The sequence below is a fragment of the Macaca mulatta genome, chromosome 10, assembly GCF_049350105.2.
Source record: "Macaca mulatta isolate MMU2019108-1 chromosome 10, T2T-MMU8v2.0, whole genome shotgun sequence".
NCBI classification, from domain to species: domain Eukaryota; kingdom Metazoa; phylum Chordata; class Mammalia; order Primates; family Cercopithecidae; genus Macaca; species Macaca mulatta.
This window is the reverse complement of record NC_133415.1, coordinates 20,199,549-20,225,735: the sequence shown is the minus strand read 5'-3', so window position 1 is coordinate 20,225,735 and position 26,187 is coordinate 20,199,549. Positions and strand designations below refer to the sequence as shown.

The 26,187-nt window shown below is 43.6% G+C and overlaps 4 long non-coding RNA genes across 4 annotated transcripts in view; 2 read left to right on the top strand and 2 right to left on the bottom strand.

Annotated features, from left to right (window-relative positions):
• Positions 1–26,187, top strand: part of LOC114670373 (uncharacterized) — a 51,231-nt gene that overhangs the window by 2,097 nt on the left and 22,947 nt on the right. The gene's annotated exons all lie outside the window — the stretch shown is intronic.
• Positions 825–25,625, top strand: LOC144331803 (uncharacterized). The gene is made up of 4 exons (XR_013399305.1): positions 825–950; positions 4,075–4,272; positions 15,907–17,308; positions 25,127–25,625. It is a non-coding gene; the product is annotated as an uncharacterized LOC144331803 (long non-coding RNA).
• LOC144331795 (uncharacterized) lies at positions 858–6,986 on the bottom strand. The gene is made up of 2 exons (XR_013399294.1): positions 6,705–6,986; positions 858–1,504 (listed from the first exon to the last, which is right to left on the bottom strand). It is a non-coding gene; the product is annotated as an uncharacterized LOC144331795 (long non-coding RNA).
• Positions 19,503–22,840, bottom strand: LOC144331798 (uncharacterized). Its single transcript, XR_013399298.1, has 3 exons — positions 22,296–22,840; positions 21,454–21,611; positions 19,503–19,733 (listed from the first exon to the last, which is right to left on the bottom strand). It is a non-coding gene; the product is annotated as an uncharacterized LOC144331798 (long non-coding RNA).

The window sequence follows — 26,187 nt, the reverse complement described above, 5'->3', positions numbered from 1 at the left end:
AGTGCAATCTCGGCTCACTGCAACCTCCAACTGCCGGGTTCTTGCAATTCTCCTGCCTCAGCCTCCCGAATAGCTGGGATTACAGGTACACACCACCACACCCAGCTAATTTTTTGTATTTTTAGTAGAGTCGGAGTTTCATTTTATTGGCCAGACTGGTCTTGAACTCCTGACCTCGTGATCCGCCCGTCTCGGCCTCCCAAAGTGTTGGGATTACAGGTGTGAGCCACCGTGCCCGGCCAAGTAACACTTTATCCCCATCCTTGAAAAAGAAAAAGGGCCTTTATGAACACTGACACTAAAAAAAAACAAAAAAACAAAACAAAACAAAAACAGTGTAACTTGGCCAGCGTCAAATCTGTCACATTGCTTTACTTACATTTGAGGTTTTTTGGGGTGTTGTATATAGCAGTAATATAGAAGGAGTATCTTTAGTTGAAAACACATGTTATGCAAACATGGAAAAATTTGCTCAGCTACATTGTAATAGTCTGCCCTTTCTGCCAGCCCTGAATTGTATAGAGGAAGTTAAGTAAAATGTTTGCTTTTTTTCCCCCTCACCCTATAGGGAATCCATTTGCTGTAATTTATATCCATCATTAAATCTCAGCATATCCATTTGACTTAGGCCTTTTGGAGTTAGGCGGAAGGACCCTTCTTCCTGTTTGGCTGACAGTTCAAGTTCCCAGGCAGCCTTAAGAAACTGAGAGAGAGCAGAGTGATTTGCCAAGACTACCTTGTGACTCAGTCAGATCCCAAAATAGAAATGGGAAACACTGTTTCGATCTTGCAGGCAGTAATATAAGGAGGAAAACAACTTTCCAATTTTTTTTTTTTTTTTTTTTTTTTTTTTTGAGGCGGAATCTCTGTCTCTCAGGCTGGAGTGCAGTGGCACCATTTCCGCTTACTGCAACCTCCACATCCCAGGTTCAAGCAATTATCCTGCCTCAGCCTCCCAAGTAGCTGGGATTAAAGGTGTGCGCCACCACACCTGGCTAATTTTTTTTTTTGAATTTTTTTTTAGTAGAGATGGGGTTTCACCATGTTGGCCAGGCTGGTCTCAAACTCCTGACGTCAGGTGATCCACCCACCTCGGCTTGTCAAAGTGCTGGGATAACAGTTGTGAGCCACTGTGCCTGGCCACTTTACTAAATTTTAAAAGCTTTATCAGAGAAGAAAGCTAATGTCAATTCAAGTAATCTGAGGTGAATTTGAATTCACTACAATCAAAGAAAGGATAGAGAGATAAATTTAATTCACTCTTTAAAATAGTTTGCTGATAATGTTTGATCCCTTTCGTCCATGTAATAAGATGCATTGCTTTGTTTTGGCAATCACTCTCCTATCTCCCCACCCAAGTTTCGGATCCTCTGCCTCTTGACTTGTTCTACACTGTGAATTACACCCTAGAGTCTGTAAATTTATTCACACATATACATACACAGATATGGCAAAATTTTAAAATTTGGCCAGACATAATGGCTCACACCTGTAAATCCCAGCACTTGGGAGACCAAGGTGGGAGGATCCCTTGAGCCCAGGAGTTTTTGAGACCAGCCTGGGCAACATAGCGAGACCCTCATCACTAAAAAAAAAAAAAAAAAGCCAGGTGTGGTGGCACTCACCTGTAGTCCCACCTACTCAGGAGGCTGAGGTGGGAGGATTATTTGAGCTCAGGAGTTGGAGGCTGCAGTGAGCTGTGATCATGCCGCTGCACTCCAGCTTGGGCAACAAAGAGAGACCCTGTCTTAAATTTTTTTTTAATTTAACAATTCCAATATAATAGGGATTTTTAAATTTTATTAATTTTACAAATATTTTTGAGAATCTGCTACATGCTAAATACAGTTCTAGATACTGGAAATACATCTGTGAACAAAATATTTGAAATTTCTGCCCTCATGAAGCTTATATTCTAATTGGGAGAGACATGATAAATATGTAAAATATCAGGTAATCATAAGCATTATGCAAAAAAAAAGTGAAGCAGAGTAAGGGAGAGAGTAACAGGGTGATATTCCACTTGCTAAATAAAGCATATACTATTTTTAGGGAAGCAGTAGGATATTTCTGTAGCAAAAGGCTGAAGGGGAAGGGCTCTGCACAATTTTTGGTGGGAGGGGTCCTATGTTTACTCTCACACTGCTGCAAGAGATATATGATGTGCATTTTGTTTCATTACATAAAATACAGGCTTGAGGAAATGAGAGTACAGTTTTAAATTTCAGAATAGCAGGAGGTTCTTTGAAGTTGATCACTCGGCACCTAATGTATTGCCTTTGTATGCAGCAAGGGTTCATTTATTGATATCTGATGAAATACTCCTCCTTAGATTTTGAAGGGCTACTTTTGCTAGATTGTAATACTTTTCCCTCTGTTTATGGTAGACACAGGCTATAACAGGCCAGTACTTGTGCTATTTTCAGATTATCTACCATGCCTACGTAGGGATGCCAGTATTTCTACCTCAGAAGCCCAAGGCTTCTTTACCTGTTGCTGTTGTCATCTAATTTTTCCTATTCAAAAAACTACCGTTTTCCCTAACTTACCTTGATATTCAGCAAAACCATATTTTGTGTCATGTGTCTTATCAGGAACAGCACTGCCCAGAAAAGATACAAAGCCAGAAGGAGATGTTTTTCGGCTTAGTCATCTCTATTTTTTCTCCGCTGTAACTAAGACATTTATCAGCATGATTGATTGGATTTTTTGGGGGGCGGGGGAATGAAGGACTTGATTCTCAGTCCTTCAGAGATGTACTCTAACAGGTTCAGTATCTTCCTTCCTCAAGACAATCAGATTTGGTTTAGAAATGTGCCTGTTGTCTTTTTCTGATGATCCAGATTTGAACTTGGCTCCATTTATTGGGGCAAGATGGCCATATTTTATGGCCCATAGTTACTCCAGACTTACTCCAGACTTCAGATTTCTTCTGAAAATATCACAGCAATAATAATATGATACAGTACTACTCAAATACTTAAATTTTGAATTGTTCATATCCTTGAAGACAACATTGTGAAACATAATACTCATGTTTTACAGAATATTCCAGGGATGTTTGATTCTCAGTTTCGTACTAATCCAGAGACAAAGCTGTGCTATGAAATCAGGAAATATTCTCCAGAGTGTTTCCCAAGAAGGATGGGCAGTTCATTTTGTTAATAGTATATGTTAGTGGGTGAGCTCTAATAAGGAAGTCATAAAGCTGTTAAAAGGCTTAAGAATCCTTTTTGTCAGCAAAAGAGGGCCAAGGTGTTGGTAAAAATCTTTGGAGTAAGATCTAATGAGTTGGCTCCAGCAATTCACTTTATATGATGTGCTATAGAAGTAGCTACTGAGATTGTGCTCAATATTTTGGTGTATAATTACAAACTGAACAGGGATGGTTTTATGCAGCTTGTTAGGGAAATAATATTCTAGTCAAAATATTTAAACACCAAGGCTGTTTCTTTGAAAGTGCCTTCAGTGAGTTAGGTTACATCCATTTTGTGTATGCTTGGTACATAGTTTAGTTTTAATAAATGCTTGAAATGAAAAGCAGAGTACCATGTAAGGAAAAGCAGTCTAGAGCCGACAGAGAGAACGGATTTTTTTTTTTAGGGTAAACTACAGAATAGCCAAGAAGGCTTGTCAATCACAGGTTGCTTTCAGAAATAAGACATTCCACACTGGGAACTAAGGATCCATAAAGGCAGAGAACTTGGGAACATGTCACTGGTGTTGAGAAATAAAAGGAAGAATAAATTCTTGAATGAGAGTGGATTTTGATTTAGCTGAGATAGCATGGTTTTCACATTGATGAAAACACAGTCTTCGGTGTCACAGGAGGAATGCAGAAACTACAAACTTAATTGGTTCGTAAGACTAGACTGTCAATATAAAAGGTGAATTCACCCACTAAGCTACAACTCTGTCTCTCTTGGAAGGGAATCTGATATTCTCCAATTTCTTTTTTTTTTTTTTTTTTTTTGAGACGGAGTCTTGCTCTGCCGCCCAGGCTGGAGTGCAGTGGCCGGATCTCAGCTCACTGCAAGCTCCGCCTCCCGGGTTCACGCCATTCTCCTGCCTCAGCCTCCCGAGTAGCTGGGACTACAGGCGCCCGCCACCTCGCCCGGCTAGTTTTTTGTATTTTTTAGTAGAGACGGGGTTTCACCGTGTCAGCCAGGGTGGTCTCGATCTCCTGACCTCGTGATCCGCCCGTCTCGGCCTCCCAAAGTGCTGGGATTACAGGCTTGAGCCACCGCGCCCGGCCAATATTCTCCAATTTCAGTAAACTGGATTTGCAGTTTTAAAATGTATTAACACCCAGTATGAGCTTAGTACTGACTTTTAAAGTAGGAGAAGCGGTATACCAAATAATGTACGAGTATAGGCTTTCGGTTTTGTTTTTGTTTTTGTTTTTAAGACAGAGTCTCACTCTGTCACCCAGACTGGAGTGCAGTGGCGTGATCTCGGCTTACTGCAACCTCTGCCTCCCGGGTTCAAGCAAGATTCTTCTGCCTCAGCCTCCCGAGTAGCTGGGATTACAGGTGCCCGCCACCACACCTAGCTATTTTTTGTATTTTTAGTAGAGATGGGGTTTCACCATGTTGGTCAGGCTGATCTTGAACTCCTGACCTCATGATCCTCCTGCCTCAGGCTCCCTAAGTGCTGGGATTACAGGTGTGAGCCACCATGCCTGGCCGAGCGTAGCCTTTGGAAATACTTGGGTTCTAGTCTTAGCACTGCACTATGATCTTAGTTCCTTGCGTACTATCAAAGGAAAAAAAAAAAAGACTTTCTAAATGTTTAAAAAGATCTTAGGTAAGTTACTTAGCATCTGTAATTTTAGTTTTCTTAGCCTGTTATCATAGTGGTTAAGAATACAGGCACCAACATCAGGATTCAAATCCCAGCTCTCTTGCTTCCTAGCTATGTCATCTTAGGCAAGCTACTAAACTATGACTCAGTTTCCTCATATGGAGGGAGGGAGGGAGAGAGAGAAATATTACCAGAATCATTGGATTGTTGACATTCATTGATGCCTGAATAAATTGTTATCAGGAAGTTTTGTGAGTACCCCCTAACTTGTACTAGGTATAGGCCAGGCATGGTGGGTCTTGCCTATAATTCCAACATTTTGGGAGGCTGAGGCAGGAGTATTGCTTAAGGCCAGAAGTTCAAGACCAGCCTAGGCAACATAATGAGACCCCTCCCCATCTCTACAAATAAAAATATTAGCTGGGCATGACAGCACAGACCTGTAGTCCCAGCTACTTGGGAGGCTAAGGTGGGAGGATCTCTTGAGTCCAAGAGTTCGAGGCTGCAGTGAGCTATGATCATGACACTGTACTCCATCCTGGGTACCAGAGTGATACCCCATCTCTAAAGATAGTTTTTTTCTTTTATGAGACAGGATCTTGCTCTGTCACCAGGCCGGAGTGGCATGATCATGGCTTACTGCAGCCTCAACCTCTGGAGCTCAAGCAATCGTCCCATCTCAGCTCTCCTGAGTAGCTGGGACCACAAGTACATGCCACCATGCCAGCTAATTTTGCTTATTTTTTATAGAAATGCGGTCTCACTATACACAGGACGACCTCAAACTCCTGGACTCAAGTGATCCTCCTGCCTCAGCCTCCCAAAATGTGGGGATTATAGGCGTGAGCCACTGCGCCCAGCCTAAGAGTAAATAAATATATAAAAGAAGTACTGGGTATATTTGCTATCTTTCAAGAAACCGACATTCTGGTTTTAAAGATCAGGCTAACACACATGAAAATAAAATCAATATAGGGCATTATATAAGTAAGTGTTAAAGAGTGTGATATAGACAATAAAGTTTTATTCATTAAATGAATATTGCGTACCGTGCACAGGTAGGCAGCAGTGAGTACTGAGGATACAACAGTGAATCCTACACAGTTCCCATTCTCAGGAAGCTCACAATCTTGTGATAAAGCAGATATTAATATTAGTAGATGGGCAATAACACAGTGAAATAAATGCTACAGTGAGAATTAGAACTGGGGGCTGTGGGAGCTCACAGGAGAGGCATACACCCTAGTCTTAGGAGGTCAGAAAAGGCTCATCAGAAGAAGTCAAATGTGAAGGTGGGAAAGAGTGTTCTTGGCACATCAAACAATGCAGAAACCTGGAAGTATAGGCTATCATTGTGCTAGTGGAGCTTTTAGGGTCGTGGTTAAAATGGGGCCAAAACCCAAAAACATGAAGCCAAAGAAGTAAACACTTTCTGGCTAGGTTATGGAGGTCCCTGAATGTCATATTGAATGTAGACTTTATTCTGAAGGTAATAAAGAGCCAGTAAAGAATTTCATGCAAAAGAGTAGCAAGAGTCAGATTTATGTTTTAACAAAGATCACTGTGGCTACGGGGAAGCCATGATGCAAAGCTGGAAACCAGGGAGGCTGTTGCAGAGATTTCAGTGAGATAGAATAGTGACCTGGACCCAGAATTGAGTCAGGCCACCTGGGTTTGAATCCTGCTCTGCCACTTAGTAGTTATGTGACCTTATGCAAGTTATTTAACCACTCTTTGCCTCTGTTACCTAATCTGAAAACTAGAGATGATAAAATTTACCTTACAGTCTTGTTGCGAGGATTAAATAACTTAGAACACGCCTGCCTAGCACATGGTTAAGTGCTTTAAAAATGTAGGCAGTGAAGGCCGGGCATGGTGGCTCACGTCTGTCATCCCAGCACTTTGGGAGGCCAAGGTGGGCGGATCACAAGGTCAGGAGTTTGAGACCAGCCTGGCCGATATGGTGAAACCCTGTCTCTACTAAAAATACAAAAATTAGCCGGGCCTGGTGGCACGCGCCTGTAGTCCCAGCTACTCGGGAGGCTGAAATGGATGAATCGCTTGAACCAGGGAGGTGGAGGTTGCCGTGAGCTGAGATCGCACCACTGCACTCCAGTCTGGGCAACAGAGCAAGACTCCATCTCATTTAAAAAAAAAAGAAAAAAGAAAAAAAGAAAAATGTAGGCAGTGAAGAGAAGCAAACTAAGAATAAGCAGGATTCAATGACTGAAGGAATGTTAGGAGCAAATAAGAATAAGGAATTTGGTTTCTGGTTTAGGAGCTTAGGGGATAGTGGTATCATTCACTGAGATAAGAAACCTGAGGTGGTCAGGTGCGGTGGCTCACGCCTGTAATCCCAGCACTTTGGGAGGCTGAGGGGGGCGGATTACGAGGTCAGGAGATCGAGACCACCCTGGCGAACACGGTGAAACCCTGTCTCTACTAAAAATACAAAAAAATTAGCCGAGCGTGGTGGCAGGTGCCTGTAGTCCCAGCTACTCGGGAGGCTGAGGCAGGAGAATGGCGTGAACCTGGGAGGCGGAGCTTGCAGTGAGCCGAGATCGCGCCACTGCACTCCAGCCTGGGCGACAGAGCGAGAGACTCCATCTCAAAAAAAAAAAAAAAGAAACCTGAGGAAAAGCAGGTTTGGGGAAGACTGAGAAGGCATCACCAGAGGTGATTGGATTGCAACCCGAAGAGTATAATGTCAGAGAAGCTGAGGAGAGTGTTTCAGGGAGGAGGGAATGGTCAGCATTGTTAAATGTTACCAAGGATGATCAAGTGAAATAAAAACTAAAAAGAATTCGTTGGTTTTAGCAAGAAGAAGGCTATTGGTGACCTTGTCAGGAGGAATTTTGATGGTAAGGAAGGAGGGCTAAAAATGTGTGGATTATGGAAGGAATAAATCAATGATGAAGGGAGACTATGAGAACAGACAATTCCTCCAAGTTTAGCTGGGTGGAAGGATTATGGATAGGGCTGACATTGGACTCAGTACACTGATTTGGCCTACCTCCTATGGCATTCTGAGTGGTTGAACATTAATTCTAATTGGTCAGTAACCATACCAGGGAGGTGAGGAAGGAGAGTTGATTTGGGAACACACATTGTGTAGCAGGATGAGCCGCAGACAAAACTCCTCAGACACCGGATTAAAGAAGGAAGAGGTTTTTTATTCGGCCAGGAGCGTTGGCAGACTCGCGTCTTAAGAGCTGAGCTCCCCGAAAAAGAAATACTTGGCCTTTTTAAAGGCTTACAACTTTAAGGGGTCCACGTGAAAGGGTCGTGATAAATTGAGCAAGCGTGGGAAGAAACGTGACGGGCCTACATCCATCAGCTAACAGAACAAAAAGTTTTACAATGCTTTTTTTTTTCATACAGTGTCGGATTTACAGATAACACAAGTAGTTTAGGTCTGGGGTTGATGTTATTATTATTACTTTTTTTAACTCCTAGGACTGGGTGGTGGTGCCAAGGTTGTCTGGCTATTTATCTTACTTTTGTTTCTTTCTCTCTTTCCTCCTGTCTTGTGAACTAGGCAAGGTGTGGGGAGGAGGGCAGCAGGAGTAGTAGTGGTCTCCTTCCTTAATTGGATTTGGTCTTGGTGGTTTTGAATTTGACGTAAGGACAAGCAAGGTATGTATACAGAAATGTCCAACAAGCAGTTTGATAGGGGACTAGTGATGGGATGACTGAACGGAAAATTAGAGTAAAAACTCAAGTGAGGACAGGCTAGAAGGTACTAAAACAAAGGCAGGCTGGCAGGGAGGCACAAAGAAGCTTTAGGTCTAGCCATAAAATTCATGAATATTTTGAAATTGTGTTAACTTGGGGTGGGAAATGAGTTTCAAAGTTGAAGTAAGAAACCAGACCTCAAATCCGGATTTCATAGCTTATAAAGAACATTTGCAGTGAACAGAGGAGTCCAAGGATGGAGTCCAGTAGCTCTAAGCTGTTAGGGAGAGGAAATAGGAAAGGAAAGTTCCAGGTTTGGAGCCGGAGAAATGAACTTTGGTATGGCATGATAGGCTCTGTGGGTTAACTTTAGGAATGCAGTACTTTAGCCCTAGTTGTTGGTTGCTGTGTCTTCAGCATGTAAAAATACTCATTTGTGTATTTCAAGTACACCAAACCCTGATTGCAATGTTTGGCATTAATTACTTCACTTTTTTTGTTTTCTTTGTTTAGAGACAGGGTCTTGCTATGTTGCCCAAGCTGACTTGAGTTCCTATGCTCAAGCAGTCTTCCCACCTTAGCCTCCTGAATAGCTGGGACTATAGGTATGCACCACTGTGCCTAGCGTATTACTTTAAATGTATCATACATGGTTGTAGTTTGTATATGTATGTAAACAATACATAAATTAGATGTTAATCTATTAACTATTCAAAAACCACAATTACTTTTGCACCAATCTAAATATATCCTGGGTGGGGTAACAACAAGGTAGACGGGAAAATATATTTGTTCCCTCTTTATAATCCTGGTATTTCATTCTCTTATTAGTGTTTGTTCTTTCAGTCAGCAAATAGCTGTTGAGTACCTTCTGTGTTAGGAACTGCTTTTCCTTTTATTATCTCACTTTTCTCCTGGCCATCTTTCCCATTCTGCTCTATGGAGTCTTCTCCTTGAAACTTTCTTCACCCATTTTTTTTTTCTCACAGTTGGCTCCATCTCATCTCTTCTTAAGAGATGTCCTTTAGATAATTTGTCTATTAGGAAACACAGTCAATGTTACACATTCTTCATATATTTGCCTCATACAGATTGAGAGCTTCTGCTATTATTCCATTACAGTCAGCAAAATGGAGAGAGAAAGGAAAAAGAATCCCAGACAAGATCATAGAGTGATTGTGGCTGGAAGGAAGTCCAAGGACAAGAGAAATCAACATTTTATTACAATGAGGCCCAATTATATGATCTGATTGCTGCCCTTCTCACCCTCTGTGAAGTCCAGTTAACAGAAATGAGCAGTGTTGCGGGAGGTGTCATAAGTGGACTCAAATTGGCCCCAGAATGGCAAACTCTGAGTTCAATAATAGATTAAGTACCAGCTTCAGACACTCAGTGTGTTCTCCGAGTTCCCAAAGATATTTCTACCTGGAGCTTTCTTCTACATTTACCTTAATGGCTCAGTTGGAAGTCAGCCATCACTGCTAAGTGTCCTTAGTTCTATGCAGCATTGGCAGGAGCTTCCCTATTATCCTGACATTAGAAATAGAAAGTCTTCCCAGTTGCAGCCAGGCTGTTGCCCCTAAAGCAATAGTGGAGCATTTCCACTTTCTAGGATCTTGTCCTTTCCAACACTAAGTGGACTAACCTCTTGTCACTTTTACCAGTCATTGGATTTATGAGAAAATCTCCCCATTCCTAGAGTGGCTCTGCTATCAGGCAGCAATCTCCTTTTTGCTCTGAATTTCTGCTGTCTTGGATACAGTAGGAGAATCTGCTCCGATGAACATTAAATTGTTAATGTATATAAAGCATTTAGAAGAAGCCTCACATATATCAAGAGTTTCTGCAATTATCATTAATACTATTGTTGTTATTGCCATCTAGGATCAGAAGCTAGAGCTTAGCTGAACATCTAATTCTTGCTCTTGTTATTCTGGGCGGTTTAGCAAATCCAATTTATCTGGAAATGGGGCAAAAATATTTTGTTTCCACTCAATTTTGTGGCCATTGCCACCTCAAAGAGTCTTCAAAAGGTCAAAATGTTATCATTTTAGTGTTTTTACTTCTTAGGGCTTTAACATCCCCTCTCTGGATTCCTCAGAGACTCTGGTCCTGAATCAGTGAAATGGATAATCCAGCAATCTCTGCATGAAAGATGTACATTTTATCCAGTCATCTAGTGTTTAACAAACACCAGCTCAATGTGGGACAGTAATAAATGTCATAGCTAACATTTATTGAGCACCTAGTATGTGCCAGATACTGTTCTAAGTGCTTTATATATACTATCTCATTTACTCTTCATAAAACCCTATATATAGGCACTGTTATTATCTTCCTTTTACAAATGAAGAAACAATCATAAAGAGGTTAATTTGTGTAAAGCCACAAAGATAAGTGGAAGAGCTGGGATATGTACCCAGGCAGTGATATCTCATAGCTTATGTTAGTCAATACCTCACTGTAGTGACAGGAGAACCCTGGATTTAAGAGGCAGAAGTCCGGCCTGGCGCGGTGGCTCATGCCTATAATCCCAGCACTTTGGGAGGCGGAGGCAGGCAGATCATGAGGTCAGGAGATCGAGACCATCCTGGCTAACAGGGTGAAACCCCATCTCTACTAAAAATACAATTAGCCGGGCGTGGTGGTGGGTGCCTGTAGTCCCAGCTACTCCGGAGGCTAAGGCAGGAGAATGGCACGAACCTGGGAGGTGGAGATTGCAGTGAGCCAAGATAGTGCCACTGCACTCCCGCCTGGGCGACAGAGAGAGATGCCTTCTCAAAAAAAAAAAAAAAAAGGCCGGGCGCGGTGGCTGACACCTGTAATCCCAGCACTTTGGGAGGCCAAGGCGGGCAGATCACGAGGTCAGGAGATCCAGACCACTGTGAAACCCCCTCTCTACTGCGAATATAAAAAATTAGCCGGGCGTGGTGGCAGGCGCCCCTAGTCTCAGCTACTGGGGAGGCTGAGGCAGGAGAATGGCGTGAACCCGGGAGGCGGAGCTTGCAGTGAGCCGAGATGGCGCCACCGCACTCCAGCCTGGGCGATCTCAAAAATAAGAAAAAGAAAAAAAAGACAGGGCTGGGCGCGGTGTCTCAGGCCTGTAATCCCAGCACTTTGGGAGGCCGAGGCATGTGGATCACGAGGTCAGGAGATCAAGAGCATCCTGGCTAACAGGGTGAAACCCGGTCTCTACTAAAAATACGAAAAATTAGCCGGGCATGATGGGGGCGCCTGTAGTCCCAGCTACTGGGGAGGCTGAGGCAGGAGAATGGCGTGAACCCGGGAGGCGGAGCTTGCAGTGAGTGGAAATCTCGCCACAGCACTCCAGCCTGGGCGACAGAGCCAGACTCCGTCTCCGAAAAAAAAAAGAGGCGGAAGTCCAATCTGGTCTCGACTCCTCCATTCCATCATTTAACAGGTTGAATGACCTTAGGAAAATTGCTGTACCTTTCTTAAAACTCAAGTTTCTTTATCTGTAAAATGGATAAGGTAATATGTACTTCACAGGATGGTTGTGAAGATTGTTATGTGCCCGGAACTTCTTAGGCATTCAGTAAATGTCAGCTCTTCTCTCACTACCCTCTTCTAAGCACTACACTGGTGCTCAAGATTGACTAAGAAAGTTGTACCTCTGGCCGGGTGCGGTGGCTCACGCCTCTAATCCCAACACTTTGGGAGGCTGAGGCCGGCGGATCATGAGGTCAAGAGATCGAGACCATCCTGGTTAGCACAGTGAAATCCCATCTCTACTAAAAATACAAAAATTAGCTGGGCATGGTGACGTGCACCTGTAATCCCAGCTACTGGGGAGGCTGAGGTAGGAGAACCACTTGAACCTGAGGGGTAGAAGTTGCAATGAGGCAAGATCACGCCATTGCACTCCAGCCTGGCAACAGAGCGAGACTCCGTCACAAAAAAAAAAAATTGTACCTCCCTGGAGTCCCAGTCTGGGATGAAGACGGAAGAAGAGAACAAACATGGGACAAGGTGGTTATGTTATAGTATAAGAAATACCTCTGTAGAGGAATATACAGAGAGAAGAATACAGAAAGTTACATTTTCTGAGATGGGGCAAGGAGGAGTTGAAGTTTCAGGGTACCAGTGACATTTGTGTTGGGCATTGAAAAACAGGCTTGGATGAGATGGACAGAAGGCACAAAAGTTTTTGGGCAGAAGGAACAGCATGTGTGCGGGTGCTAAAGTATGGAAGAGCACGGTAGTATGCGTTCTAGTACTGGCTAGAGGTTTGGTATGCAGTTGGATATTGGAGGTAAGATGGTAACTGAGTAGTAACAAATGACTTTGCAAAGAGAGAGGCATTCAAGGCTTCAAATGTCAGTTATGTCCCAGCACCATGAAGACATTAAGACATAGACTTTTTTTTTTTTTTTTTTTGAGACAGAGTCCTGCTCTGTTCTGTTGTCCAGGTTGGAGTGCAGTGGCGTGATCTTGGCTCACTGCAGCCTCTGCCTCTTGGGGTCAAGTGATTCTCCTGCCTCAGCCTCCTGAGTAGCTGGGATTACAGGTGCCCGCCACCACGCCTGGCTAATTTTTGTATTTTTGGTGGAGACAGGGTTTCACTGTGTTGGCCAGGCTGGTCTCAAACTCCTGACCTCAGGTGATCCGCCCACCTCAGCCTCCTAAAGTGCTAGGATTACAGGCATGAACCACTGCACCCGGCCCATAGACATCTTTTAAAATAAAATTTACTGAAAGTAAATAAATTTAGCAACAAGAACTTTATAAATGCTCTTTTCTATTGAGATATAATTCACATACCATGAAACTCATCATTTTACAACATACAGTTCAGCAGTTGTTAGTACCTGTGCATCACTTAACAACAAGGGTAGGTTCTGAGAAATGCGTCATGCAAACATCATAGAGTATAATTACACATACCTGGACGGGACAGCCTACTACATATCTAGGTTATATGGTATAACCTATTGCTCTCAGGCTACAAACCTGTACAACATCTAACTGTACTAAATACTGTAAGCAGCTGTAACACAATGATAAGTATTAGTGTATCTAAGCATAGAAAATGTACAGTAAAAATATGGTATTATAATATTATAGCAGGAGTCCCCAACCCCCAGGGCCGTGACCTGTGAGGAATCCAGTAACACAGCAGGAGATGAGCAGCGTATGAGCAAGCATTACCATCTGAGCTCTGCCTTTTGTCAGAGCAGTGGCGGCATTAGATTCAAATAGGAGCGTGAACCCTATTGTGAACTGCACATGCTAGGGATCTAGGTTGCGCACTCCTTCCGAGAATCTAACTAATGCCTGATGATCTGAGGTGGAACAGTTTCATCCTGAATCCATCCCCCCTCCCCCCCAGTCCATGAAAAAATTGTCTTCCATAAAACCAGTCCCTGGTGCCAAAAAGGTTGAGGACCACTGTGTTACAGGACCACTGTCATGTATGCAGTCTGTTGTTGACTGAAACATCATTATGTGGCTTATGTCTGTATATTCACAAGGTTGTGTAACCATCACCGCTATCTAATTCCAGAACATTTCGTCACCCCAAAAAGAAACTCTGGGCCGGGCGCGGTGGCTCAAGCCTGTAATCCCAGCACTTTGGGAGGCCGAGGCGGGTGGATCACGAGGTCAGGAGATCAAGACCATCCTGGCTAACATGGTGAAACCCCGTCTCTACTAAAAATACAAAAAACTAGCCGGGCGTGGTGGCGGGCGCCTGTAGTCCCAGCTACTCGGAGGCTGAGGCAGGAGAATGGCGTGAACCTGGGAGGCGGAGCTTGCAGTGAGCCGAGATCGCGCCACTGCACTCCAGCCTGGGTGACACAGCGCGAGACTCCGTCTCAAAAAAAAAAAAAAAAAAAAAAGAAACTCTGGTACCTGTCTATAACCATACCACCCTGAACATGTCCAATCTTGTCTGATCTCAGAAGCTAAGCACGGTTGGGTCTGGTTAGTACTTGGATGGGAGAAACCTGGTACCTGTTGGCAGCCACTCATCATTTTCCTTTCTCCTCATCCTCTGGCAACTTCTGATTTCTTTCTTTTTTAAAAATTTTATTTATTATTTTTTATTGTCCCAAGTGTTCCAAGTAAATACTGATCTCTCTATTTCTATGGATTTGCCTATTCTGGACATTTTATGTAATTGGAATCATACTATATGTAACCTTTTGTGTCTGGCTTCTTCTATTAGGCATGATGTTTTCAAGGTTCATCTAAGTTGTAGCATGTATCAGCATTTCTTTTTATGGCCGAATAATATTCCTGTGTATGGATGTACCATATTTTGTTTATCCAGTCATCAACTGGTGGACATTTGAGTTGTTTCCACCTTTTGGCTATTATGAATAATGCTACTATGAATATTCATGTGCAGGCTTTTGTTTGATACCTATTTTCATTTCTTTTGAGCATATACCTAGGAGTGGTATTGCTGGTTATTCTATGTTCAACTTTTCGAGGAACCATCAAACTATTTTCTTTTCTTTGTTTTGGATGGAGTCTTGCTCTGTCACCCAGGCTGAAGTGCAGTGATGCGATCTTGGTTCACTGCAATCTCCACTTCCTGGGTTCAGATGACTCTCCTGCCTCAGCCTCCTGAGCAGCTGTGATTACAGGTGTGTGCCACCACACCTGGCTAATTTTTGTATTTTTAGTAGAGACAGGTTTCACTATGTTGGCCAGGCTGGTCTCCATCTCCCAACCTCAGGTGATCCACCCCTCTCAGCTCCCCAAAGTTCTGGGATTACAGGCTTGAGCCACCATGCCCGGCTGATCAAACTATTTTCCATATCAGTTTTTCCACATTAAGATTAGACAAAATTGGACATGTTCAGGGTGGTATGACTATAGTTAAGTACTAGTGGCTGTACCAGTTTACATCCCACCAGCAATGTATGAGGATTCTAATTTTTCCACATCCTTGCCAACAAGGATGTTGTTGGGTTTTTTTTCCTTTTTTATGATTACCATCTTTATGAGTGTGAAGTAGGATCTCATTGTGGTTTTGATTTCCATTTTCCTAATGACTAATGTGCTTGTTGGCTGTTTGTTTAATTCTTTGAAGAAATGTTTCTTGAAATCCTTTCCCCCGTTTTAAAAATCGGGTTGTCTTTTTGTTGTTGAGTTGTAAGGGTTGTTTTTCGTGGTTTTTTGTTTTGTTTTGTTTTGTTTTGTTTTTGTTTTTTTTGACAAGGTCTCACTCTGTTGCCCAGGCTGGAGTGTAGTGGCACAATCTCGGCTCACTGCAACCTCCACCTCCCAAGCTGAAGTGATTCTCCTGTCTCAGCCTCCCGAGTAGCTGGGACTACAGGTGCACACTACAGTGCCCAGCTAATTTTTTGTGTTTTTAGTAGAGATGGGGTTTCACCATGCTGCCCAAGCTGGTCTGGAACTCCTGAGCTCAGGTAATCCACCTGCTTCAACCTCCCAAAGTGCTGGGATTACAGGCATAAGCCACCGCACCCAACCAAGAGTTTTTTATATACTCTGGATACTAGAACCTTATCAGATATATGACTTGGAAATATTTTCTCCCAATCCGTGGGTTATCTTCTCACTTTCTTGATAGTCCTTTGATGCATAAAGTTTTAAATTTTGATGAACTCAATTGTATCTGTTTTTTCCTTTAGTGTTTTATGCTTCTGATATCCTATTTTGCATGTGATATACAGCACTATTTGTTGATAGATTAACCTTTCTCCATTGAGTAGTCTCTTTTTTTTTTTTTTCTTTTTGAGATGGAGTCTCGCTCTATCGCCCAGGCTGGAGTGCAGTGGCACGATCTCGGCTCACTGCAAGCTCCGCCTCCCGGGTTCACACCATTCTCCTGCCTCAGCCTCCCCAGTAGCTGGGACTACAGGCGCCTGCCACCACACCCGGCTAATTTTTTGTGTTTTTAGTAGAGATGGGGTTTCACCAGGATCTCGATCTCCTGACCTCGTGATCCTCCCGCCTCGGCCTCCCAAAGTGCTGGGATTACAGGCGTGAGCCACCGTGCCTGGCCCAGCTGGCCAAGTAGTCTTAATACTCTCATGGAAAGTCAGTTGACCACAGATGTGTGAATTTATTTCTGGACTCTCAATTCTGTTCTATATATATATATGTCTATTCCCTACCAGTATCATATATTGTTTTATTTAGCTTTTTGAATGCTCTACTTTTATTACTCCAAATGTGCTTCTGATTTTTAGTACCTTTTAGTATATCATGATCATTATTTCATACTCTCCTTTTTTTGATGCAAGTACTTCTGTGTGGATCATTTGCATAATCAGCACACTTGTCATTTGAGGTGATTAAGAAGTGTTTGTTTTATTGCCTTACTGTCCTGTGGTTAGATTTTCCTGGCTCTTGTTTTCTGAGTTGTTTTCTACTGTTTTAGAAAGCCTTGTTTGCACTATTTCTTCTGGACCCAGACTCATCCACTACTGAGGCCAACTCCCTTGATGTCAAAGAATACTGGCTGCTGTTTTTAGTTCATCCTCACAGGAACTCAGGCTACACCCATCTGCTTCAGCTCAGTGCTGATACTTCCTGCCAGTTGTGGACTGAACTTCTGATGCAGAAAGCCTGTTAAGAAAACCTCTTCCTTGAACTAGAGCTTTCCAGAGGTCAAGAGTGGCACTGGCCTTATGATCTATGATATGCTTTGTTGTAAATTACAATTCCTGAGATGTCATACTGATGAGGAGACACATGGGAAAGAACCTGTCTTTTAAACCTCTTTCATGCTGCCAGAACAAGCATTTATAAGCACTATTTCCATATGTGCCATACCCTCGTCTTTAGAAAGGAAGAGCCATCAGAAATTATGGGTCTTGTTCAAGGTCATCCAGTGATGTCAGAGTGCTGCTAGGAACAGAATTCATCCCCTACTCCCATGGATTCCTTTCTTGTTATCATTACCAAACACTCCTTCCCTGTTGGTCAACAGAAAACACATCTCAGTATTTTCTCCAAGGGAGGTTTTGAGTTTATTATTCCCTTTTGGGAAATCAAGATGATTTTCCTCTTCCCCAGTTGGATTCTGTACCCATTTCATTAAAGTCCTTGGTAGATTTAATTTTTTTTTTTTTTTTTTTTTTTTTGAGACAGGGTCTCACTCTGTCACCAAGGCTGGAGTGCAGTGGCTCAATCTCAGCTCAGTGCAACCTCTGCCTCCTGGGTTCAAGTGATTCTCGTGCCTCAGCCTCCCAAGTAGCTGGGATTATAGGTGTGCACCACACACCTGGCTAATTTTTGTATTTTTGGTAGAGACGAGGTTTTGCCATGTTGGCCAGTCTGGTCTTGAACTCCTGACCTCAGGCGATCCACCCACCTCAGCCTACCTAAGTGCTGGGATTACAGGTGTGAGCCAGTGCACCGGGACTGATTTAATGTTTTTTGTTTGTTCGTTTTGTTTGTTTTGTTTTGAGACGGAGTCTTGCTCTGTAACCCAGGCTGGAGTGCAGTGGCACGGTATCGGCTCACTGCAAGCTCCGCCTCCAGGGTTCACTGCCATTCTCCTACCTCAGCCTCACAAATAGCTGGGACTACAGGCGCCCGCCAACACGCCTGGCTAATTTTTTGTATTTTTAGTAGAGATGGGGTTTCACCGTGTTAGCCAGGATGGTTTTGATGTCCTGACCTTGTGATCTGCCCGCCTCGACCTCCCAAAGTGTTAGGATTACAGGTGTAAGCCACTGCGCCCAGCTGATTTAATGTTTTATAACAAAACTCTCTAGTCTTTGTGCCTACTGAAAATTGTTATGGACTAAATGAGTTTAAATTTTCACAAGGTAGAATTTCGTTTCAGTGATGAAAGTAGATGGTTTCAGGTTGATTTCATTAACCCACTTTTTTCGGGGTTTTTTTTTTTTTTTTGGAGACAGAGTCTCACTCCTCTGTCACCCAGGCTGTAGTGCAATGGCACACTCAACGGCTCACTGCCGCCTCAACCTCCTGTGCTCAAGCAATCCTCCCACCTCACCCTCCCGAGTAGCTCAGACTACAGGTGAGTGCCACCATGCCCGGGTAAATTTTTTGTAATTTTTGTAGAGACAAGGTTTTGCCATTTTGCCCAAACTGGTCTCAAACTCTAGGCTCAAGCAATCCACTGGCCTTGGCCTCCCAAAGTGCTGGGATTAAAGGCGTGAGTGACCACATCTGGCCATTAACCCACATTTAAGATCCCAATTTCCAACTCTCCATTCCCCATTCCCCCAGCCCCTGGCAACCACCATTGTACTCTCTGACTCTATAGTATGAATTTGACTACTTGAGGTATGGCATATAAGTGGGATCATACAGTATTTGTTTTTTGTGAGTAGTTAATTTTACTTATGATAATGCCCTCAAGGTTTATCCATGTTGTAGCACGTGTCAGAATATCCTTCCTTTTTATTTGTATTTATTTTTTTATTTGAGACATGGTCTCGCTCTGTCACCCAGGCTGGAGTGCAGTGGCACAATCTTAGCTCATTGCAACCTCCGCCTCAGCGATCCTCCCACCTCAGCCTCCCGAGGAGCTAAGACTACAGATGTGCACCACCATGTCCGGCTATTTTTTCTTTTTTTTTTTTTTTTTGAGATGGAGTCTCACTCTGTCACCCAGGCTGGAGTGCAATGGTGTGATCTCGGCTCACTGCAACCTCTGCCTTCCGGGTCCAAGCAGTTCTGCCTCAGCCTCCCAAGTAGCTGGGATTATAGGGGTGTGCCACCATACCCGGCTAATTTTTTATATTTTTGGTAGAGATGGGGTTTCATCTTGTTAGCCAGGCTGGTCTGGAACTCCTGACCTCGTGATCCGCCTGCCTCAGCCTCTCAAAGTGCTGGGATTACAGGCGTGAGCCACTGCGCCCAGCCCATGTCCGGCTCTTTGTTTGTATTTTTAGTAGAGATGGGGTCTTGCCATGTTGCCCAGGCTGGTCTCGAACTCCTGAGCTCAAGCAATCTGGTCACCTCTGCATCTCAAAGTGCTGGGATTACAGGCTTGAGCCACTGCATTCAGCCCTTCCTTAATTTTTTTTTTTTTTTTTTTTTTTTGAGACGGAGTCTCGCTCTGTCACCCAGGCTGGAGTGCAGTGGCTGGATCTCAGCTCACTGCAAACTCCGCCTCCCAGGGGCGTTCAAGCGATTCTCATGCCTCAGCCTCCTGAGTTCCAGGGACTACAGGTGCCCGCCACCACACCTGGCTAATTTTTTTTTTTTTTTTTTTTAGTAGAGACGGGGTTTCACTGTGTTAGCCAGGATGGTCTCCATCTCCTGACCTCATGATCCACCTGCCTCGGCCTCCCAAAGTGCTGGGATTACGGGCGTGAGCCACCGCTCCCGGCCATTTCCTTCCTTTTAAAGCTAATAATATTTCGTTGTATACCACCTTTTGTTTATCCATTCACCCACATTGATGGACACTTGGGTTGTTTTTACCTTTGGCTATTGTGAATAATGTTGCTGTGAATGTGTGTGTACAAATACCTCTTTGAGACCCTGTTTTCAATTCCTTTGGGGATATACCAGAGGTAGAATGTCTGGAATATATGGTAATTTGAATTTTAATTGTTTTAGAAACCACCATACCATTTTCCAGTGGTGGTACTATTTTACCTTGCCACCAACAGTGCATAAGGGTTCCAATTTCTCCATATCCTCACCAACTCTATGTTTTGATAATAGCCATCCTAATGGGTGTGTAGAAGTGCAGTGAATATATATTTTAAAGAACCCTGGCCGGGCGCGGTGGCTCAAGCCTGTAATCCCAGCACTTTGGGAGGCCGAGATGGGCGGATCACGAGGTCAGGAGATCAAGACCATCCTGGCTAACACGGTGAAACCCCGTCTCTACTAAAAAATACAAAAAAAAAACTAGCCGGGCGAGCTGGCGGGCTCCTGTAGTCCCAGCTACTCAGGAGGCTGAGGCAGGAGAATGGCGTGAACCTGGGAGGCGGAGCTTGCAGTGAGCTGAGATCTGGCCACTGCACTCCAGCCCAGGCGACAGAGCGAGACTCCGTCTCAAAAAAAAAAAAAAAAAAAAAGAACCTTGAGTCATAACGTCATAACCCAACTCATATCGTATTTTGTACAGATCTTTTAAATAATTGTAACATATTTGATGTGCATTCAATAAACTTTTATTGAATCCTGGCTACATTCCAGGATTCAAATATGAAATAGGCACAGTCCTTGCCCTCATGAATAACACAGATAAGGAGCCCCTATAAAATAACTTATAACCATTGTACCCCTATCTAAAGGATCAGAACCATAAGCTCTAGCAACAGATCTGAGAGAAGGGGATGGGAGAGAAAACATCCACAGGTTCAGTATGTTCTGAACTCTTTAGGAATTTTGCATGGGCAGATCTGCTCAGTTTTCTCCCATAACAAATAGGGTGTTCTGTATGAAAGTTCGGTACAGTGGTTATTCACTAAGTTGTTGAGAAAGAGATATATATTAGCTTTCCCTATGGGAATTTAAAAACATGCACAAAAGTAAAGAAAGTAATATAATGAATCACCAAATACCTGTCACCCAGTTTGTGGAATCATCAACACATACCCAGTCTTATTTCATCCTCACCCCCACTCACTACCTCTTAACCACTAGATGATTTTGAAACAAAGTCAGTATATTATTCAAGTTTTCATTTTCTACTTGTTCTTGATGCTGTTTCCCTTAGATACTGGGGTGTGTGCTCTAATTTTGACTTCTTTTTTTTTTTTTTTTTTTTTGAGACGGAGTCTCGCTCTGCCGCCCAGGCTGGAGTGCAGTGGCCAGATCTCAGCTCACTGCAAGCTCCGCCTCCCGGGTTCACGCCATTCTCTTGCCTCAGCCTCCCAAGTAGTTGGGACTACAGGCGCCCGCCACCGCGCCCGGCTAGTTTTCTGTATTTTTTAGTAGAGACGGGGTTTCACCGTGTTATCCAGGATGGTCTCAATCTCCTGACCTCGTGATCCGCCCGTCTCGGCCTCCCAAAGTGCTGGGATTACAGGCTTGAGCCACCGCGCCTGGCCAATTTTGACTTCTTTTAGCAGTCTTACTGTGTACAATATTCTTTCTCTGAGAGAGAGTTTTGTTTTGTTTTGTATTGATAGAATCACAGTGTTTCCTGGCCTCAAAACTCTCTTGTTTTGTCTCTCCCACTTCAGAGTCCCATGAACCTGGTACGCATTTTCTTTTTTTTTTTTTTGAGACGGAGTCTCGCTCTGTCACCCAGGCTGGAGTGCAGTGGCCGGATCTCAGCTCACTGCAAGCTCCGCCTCCCGGGTTTACGCCATTCTCCTGCCTCAGCCTCCCGAGTAGCTGGGACTGCAGGCGCCCGCCACCTTGCCCGGCTAGTTTTTTGTATTTTTTAGTAGAGACAGGGTTTCACCGTGTTAGCCAAGATGGTCTCGATCTCCTGACCTCGTGATCTGCCCGTCCCAGCCTCCCAAAGTGCTGGGATTACAGGCTTGAGCCACCGCGCCTGGCCCACATTTTCACTTTACCCAAGTCAAAGTGACTTGGACCTCCACTCACCAGCTCTCGTAGTTCATCTCTATAATGTATGAAGTTAGGGACTTTGGCAGTCTTCTTAATTATTCTATATACAGTTTCTAGCCTGGTGCATAGAAGATACTTAATAAATAGTTGTTGATGCCAAGGCAGGTGCATCACGAGGTCAGGAGTTCAAGACCAGCCTGGCCAAGATGGTGAAACCCCCTCTCTAGTAAAAATACAGAAATTAGCCAGGCATGGTGGTCGGCTCCTGTAATCCCAGCTACTCGGGAGGCTGAGGCAGAGAACTGCTTGAACCTGGGAGGCGGAGGTTGCAGTGAGCCAAGATCGCACCAATGCACTCCAGCCTGGGTGACACAGCAAGACTCTGTCTCACAAAAAAAAAAAAAAAAAAAAGTTGATGACTGAATGAATGAACTCCATTTGACTTTCCACTCATCTGAACCTCACAGTCAGCAGTTTTAACAACACACTTGGTTCTCTCTAGATAGGTAGGTAGGTAGGTAGGTAGATAGATAGATAGATAGATAGATAGATAGATAGATAGATAGATACATACATACATACATACATACATACATACATACATATATACATACATATACAGATTTTTTTTGAGACAAGGTCTTGCTCTGTCGCCCAGGCTGGAGTGCAGCAGTGTGACCTTGGCTCACTGCAACCTCCACCTCCAGGGTTCAGGCGGTTCTTGTGTCTCAGCCTCTCGAGTAGCTGGGACTACAGGGACATACCACCATGCTCGGCTAATTTTTGTATTTTTTGTAGAGACAGGGTTTCGCTGTGTTGCCCAGGCTGGTCTCAAACTCCTGGCCTCAAGTGATCTGCACACCTTGGCCTCCCAAAGTGCTGAGATTACAAGTGTGAGCCACCACACCCAGCCGGTTCGCTATAACTTAAATGAGGAGAAAATTACCTGGGCTTTGAGAAACAGCTTTTATCCTGGACCTCTTTTGTCTTGCTGAAAAATCTAAATTTTTCTGGCTCCCCCTGCTGGTCGCTCCTGGGCAGTTGCGTCCAAGTGCTCGCATAGGATTGGAGCCAGAGCCAAGTTTGGGAAGGGAATACAAAGCATTGTTGGTAGAGTGCCCTGACCAGTCCAGGCAGGTTTGAGGAGGAGGAAAGCAGCTTGTTGAAAACAGTTCTGGGAAGTGCAGCTTTCTGTGTAAAGGGCAAGGAAGGTGGCCCACTGCCAGCCAAAATCAGGAGAGCAGGGATGGGGGCTACAGCTTCCTGGTCTGCAGCACTGTAGCCCATGAGAATCGTTGACCACATGAGCCCATAAGTGAGCTGGTCATTATGTGAGGATCAGACCCTATCTTGAGAATGGAGATGGGTTCCTTTTCTAAGACAAAGCAGGCTGGGGTCAGACATAGTCACCACGCAGGCATAGTACCTACAGTGTTTGTTTTATTTTGGTAAGAATGGTGGTGAATGTAGATGGGATCATCCCCAGAGTTCACAGTCCTGCTTTGGCTACATGACCCTACTATCTCCCAGTTCTTAAGACCATTAACAACTCTGTGGAGCTCTGGGTGGAGCTTCTGCCAGGGCCTTCTTCCTCCACCGTCTGTAAAAACAATAAATTCCCCATACCTCTCATACCAGTCATAATGGCTATTATTAAAAAGTCAAAAAACAATAGATGCTGGTGAGATTGTAGACAAAAAAAGACAACTTTTACACTGTTGGTGGGAGTGTAAATTAGTTCAACCATTGTGGAAGACAGTGTGACAATTCCTCAAAGACCTAGAAGCAGAAATACCATTTGACCCAGCAATGGCATTGACTGAGCAATGTCATTACCCAAAAGAATAGAAATCATTCTATTACAAAGATACATGCACGCATATGTTCATTGCAGCACTACTCACCGTAGCAAAGACATGGAACCAACCTAAATTCCCATCAATGATAGACTTGATAAAGAAAATGTGGTACATATACATCATGGAATACTATGCAGTCATAAAAAGGAATAAGATCATGTCCTTTGCAGGGTCATTGATGGAGCTGGAAACCATTATCCTCAGCAAATTAATGCAAGAACAGAAAAACAAACACTACATATTCTCACTTATAAGTGGCAGCTGAATGATGAGAACACATGGACACATGGAGGGGAACAACACACTCTGGGGCCTGTTGGACAGTGTGGCGGGGGAGGAAGGATAGTATCAGGAAGAATAGCTAATGGATGCTGGGTTTAATACCTAGGTGATGGGATGATCTGTGCAGCAAACCATCATGGCACATGTTTTTCTAAGTAACGAACCTGCACATCCTGCACATGTACCCCTGAACTTAAAAGTTGGAAAAAAAGTCCAGGCGTGGTGGCTCACACCTGTAATCCCAGCGCTTTGGGAGGCTGAGGTGGGTGGATCATGAGGTCAGAAGATCGAGACCATACTGACTAACATAGTGAAACCCCGTCTCTACTAAAAATACAAAAAATAATCAGCCTGGCGTGGTGACAGGCACCTGTAGTCCCAGCTACTTGGGAGGCTGAGGCAGGGGAATGGCATGAACCTGGGAGGCAGAGCTTGCAGTGAGCCGAGATCACACCACTGCACTCCAGACTGGGCAACTGAGCAAGACTCCATCTCAAAAAAAAAAAAAAAAGAAAGAAAGAAAAAATAAATTCCTCACACCTACCCACCCTCTAGATCACATTTCTCAGTTGTTTATATTTATTTGTCTTTTCCACAACACAACTTCCCAGATAAAGTGGACTGTGGCCAAATTAATCTCTCCAGACTCCAGCCAGCTGTAGGCGTCAGGAAGAGGGTTAATGATGTCAAGACACTAAGGGCAGATCCCCTCCTCTTTTCTCCAATCCCAAGCCCAGGCACCAGCATAATTCCACTTAAAGTTGAACGTGGAAAATAGGCATTTGTTTTACTTCAGGACGAAGGGGTAAGCACGTGACTTTCCCCAATACACAAGGAAGGGAAATGAATCCAGAAGAACCCCAGGGCATGAATATTACCATTAGGCTTAGATAAGTATAGCTGTGAAGTGGTCATTATAAAGACATGTTTGGGCTAGGCACAGCAGCTCATGCCTGTAATCCCGGCACTGTGGGAGGCCACGGCAGGAGGATTGCTTGAGCCCAGGAGTTCAAGACCAGCCTAGGCAACGTAGTGAGACCTCATCTCTACAGAAGCTTTTTTTTTTTTTAATTAGTCAAGTATGGTGGCACATGCCTATAGTCCCAGCTACTTGGGAAGCTGAGGTGGGAAGATCACGTGAGCCTGGGAGGTCGAGATGACAGTGAGCCATGATCACACCACTACACTCCAGCCTGGGTAACAGGGCAAGACCCTGTCTCCAAAAAAAAAAAGGTCCAATGCCCAATGCCCACACATGATAAAACTCTCAGTAAACTAGAAATAGAAAGGAACTTCGTCAGCTTGAGAAACCAGAAGCTTTCTCACTAAGATCAGGAACAAGGCAATGGTGTGCCCTCTCATCACTTCTTTTCAACATCATACTGGAAGTCCTAGCTAATGTAATAAGACAAGAAAAGGAAATAAAAGATACACAGATTGGGGAGGAGGAAATCAAGCTGTCTTTGTTCACAGATGACATGACCATCTCTGTAGAAAATCTGAAAGATGAATGACGAAGCCTTGAGAGATGTTAAAAAAGAAAAAAAGAAAGAAGGACAGGACAGGAAAGGAAAAAGGAAAGGGAAGGGGGGAGGGGAAGGGGAAGGAAGGGAAAGGAAAGATCTGAAAGAATTGACAGAAAAACTCCTGGAACTAATAAGTGATTACATCAGCGTTGCAGGTTATAAGGTCAATATACAAAACTTAATTGTTTTCCTATATACCAGCAATGGATTAGTGGAATTTGAAATAAAAAATGCATTTATATTATCACTCCCCAAAATTTGTATAAACCTAACAAAATATGTATAAGATCTGTATGAAAAAAAACTACAAAACTCTGATGAACAAAATAAAAAAAGAACTAAATGGAGATATATTCCACAGCACATGGATAGGAAGATTCAATATTGTCAAGATGTCCGTTCTTCCCAACTTGATCAATAGATCAAAGCAATCCCAATCAAAATCCCAGAAGTTATTTTGTGGATATCAACAAATTGATTCTGAAGTTTATATAGAGAGGCAAAAGTCCCAGAATAACCAACATAATATTGAAAGAGAAGAATAAAGTTAGAAGACTGAAACTACCTGACTTTGAGACTTATAAAAG